The sequence below is a fragment of the Haemaphysalis longicornis genome, unplaced genomic scaffold (genome assembly GCF_048455015.1).
Source record: "Haemaphysalis longicornis isolate Haplotype H1 unplaced genomic scaffold, Haemaphysalis longicornis Haplotype H1 scaffold_4, whole genome shotgun sequence".
Taxonomy (NCBI): Eukaryota; Metazoa; Arthropoda; class Arachnida; order Ixodida; family Ixodidae; genus Haemaphysalis; species Haemaphysalis longicornis.
This window is the reverse complement of record NW_027526361.1, coordinates 134,208,364-134,210,895: the sequence shown is the minus strand read 5'-3', so window position 1 is coordinate 134,210,895 and position 2,532 is coordinate 134,208,364. Positions and strand designations below refer to the sequence as shown.

General features: G+C 47.4%; 1 pseudogene; it reads right to left on the bottom strand.

Moving 5' to 3' along the window:
* Positions 1–851: 851 nt before the first annotated feature.
* Positions 852–2,327, bottom strand: LOC144180582 (very long chain fatty acid elongase 7 pseudogene; annotated as a pseudogene).
* Positions 2,328–2,532: the final 205 nt, after the last annotated feature.

Sequence of the window (2,532 nt, the reverse complement as noted above, 5' to 3'; positions counted from 1 at the left end):
TAGCATCAGTGATTTAATTTAGGCTTACGTATTCAGTTTGCCTGCATAACGTTTCACATAAACGTATTTTTAGAACATGGAGTTGCTGAACTTAAAAGGTACTTGTTGTCTGTATCCGCCTCTTCCAGGCGTATTCTGGAATATTCTTTTCATCTGCGCCAAGGCACACGTCCCCCCATCCATGGAAATGAAGTGGCACATGCCGCAGACCGCTCCAGAAACATCTTAAAAAACGGTGAACTTCTTTTGAACACTCTACTGAAATACAAATATATTACGGCTCATTTCCGTCACGAGCGGTGCACTTTTCCGCCACCTCATCCCTCTGTTAAAAGAGCTTAAGTTAGCACGTTCCGCAACCAATAGCAAAATTCCTATCTTCCCGCCAATTTACTACACGCCATGTATTCTATACCCAGAAACCTGCCTATTCTGTGATAGACTGCTAAACTGCATGGTACGGGAGTGCTCCCAAAGCCCATACTTCACCCCTAACCCAAATCCAATTATGTTGGACCAGCTGACCAGCTGGTCCAATAGATGGCCGACCAGCTCTAATTCTTCCTATTTTTGCGACTCGTCGGCTCGGCCCAGGACTTTCATCGAGAACCTCAAGCTTACACCCTCTGAAGGACCCCCCCCCCCCCCCCTAAACTAACCACGTGCGGGCGTCCCTACCGTCAGGCTTACTTGATTTTTTCATTCGCACACTGGGTTTCCTCTGTGGTTTTTTAGTGACATATGGGCTTTTCTCATTGAAATATTGCCTTTTTCTTCCTTTTTCTCAATACACGTTTATTTACTGAAAAATGATTGAATTCACCCCTGGCTGAAACTTTAATCTATGCCGCTAAATAAATCAATTTTATTCGGCGTAAGTAACAGAACGACATCAAGCAAAATTACAAGTATATTCACGTACACCTGGGGTATATAGCCAAAAAAAGGCGGCACAGCAATACATGGTTACAGCGCATTGTCTCGGGGAGTCTAAAGGTGTCATTAAAATTGCTTCATGGTGCAGTCCGTAAAGGTATGATACTGAATTCACATTCTTAAACTTTTATCACTTCGGCACAAAATTTGTATTAACCTAATGAAGATACGCTACCAATAACACCAGGCAGCTTCGATATTATGGTAACTGCCAGCTGTGGAAAAAAAGCACTTTAGAACATGAAATTTAAAACAGGAGCATTGGCTTGGGAACGTGACGGACTTGCTTTAACGTGAAGGCTCATTTTCAATAACCTCTGACAGAGCACCAGATTGTTTGCAGAAAAGCGTATCCCAAAGGTAGGGTGTACAATCCTGTGCAACATACTGAGGGGCAACAAACAAGCCCATTCACAAAACGTGCGGGCACGCGCGCACCAATAAACAAGTCTTCCCAAGCAGCATTGCATTGACCAAATCGCTCATACAGCCTTGTGTCGAATGTAGTGATAGTAATAGAAACGTGAGAAGAGCCAAGCAAACAGAGACGATTCTGTCACTATAATCCAGGCCATCGTGGGCGGGAAACCACAGTCATACAATAGGGCAATGGCGCCGTGGAGCGTCAATACGACAAACTGAACAATCTGTAAGAGGGTGACATACTTCTTCCACCACAGGTTTGGTCGCACAGAACATGGAAGGGCCGACAGGCCATAATAAGTGTACATGACGGTGTGCACGGCACTGTTCAGAGCCGGGAACATGGCCGACTGCCCCGTGATGCCGTTGTTCAGGTTCAACCAGACAGTGAGCAATGCAAGCGCGTGGTGAGAAACGTGGAGGTACGTAATGTGGCCATTCTTCTTAAGCAGCACGAAGAATACGGTGTCCAGAAGCTCGGCAATCTTGGTGAACATAAACAGCCACACATGGTGAAGAAATGGGAGTCCGTTCGAAGAGTGGTCCGTGCCTTCGCAAAAAAGGCTGTACGGTGGCAGTCCTTCCACCCCAACTGCCGTTCCACGCAGGTAGGTGATTTGCAATGTTGCAACAGAAAAGTAGACGCTGACGATGACGATGAGTGCGTTGTAGGCCAATACGAGGGGTTTAACTGGAACAGGTCTCCGATTCTTCATGAGTCGCGGACCAAGATGTAAGGCAAAGCAGAGGTAGCCTGCGACAATCCACAAGACGACTGCAGGGGAGCCCATCAGGGGCCAATTCCGAACTCTCGGGTCACCCCCCGAGAAGAACATGTTCCAGAGAGACACGTCTATGTGTCGCACTGTGGCTACTTGTAGAGACATCATGCTTGTGCTCGGGTTCTTACAAGGCTCCGTTGACTCTAGTACGCTGCGTACGACTCTGTCTTTAGTGCCAACTAAATGTTCGTGGAGGCGCATGTCAAAGCCTCGTTCATCTGGTATTAGAACCTAGCCACATGTGCGCGTCGAACTGCCTTTCAGCTGTCCAACGCAACATTTCATGCGACAGGAACGTACGCGAACGTAAAATTGGACTCCGCGCACCGGGCCTGGGTTGTTTAACCCCAGCGACAGGCGTGTGCATTACCGCGTTGCGGCAGTAATTGAT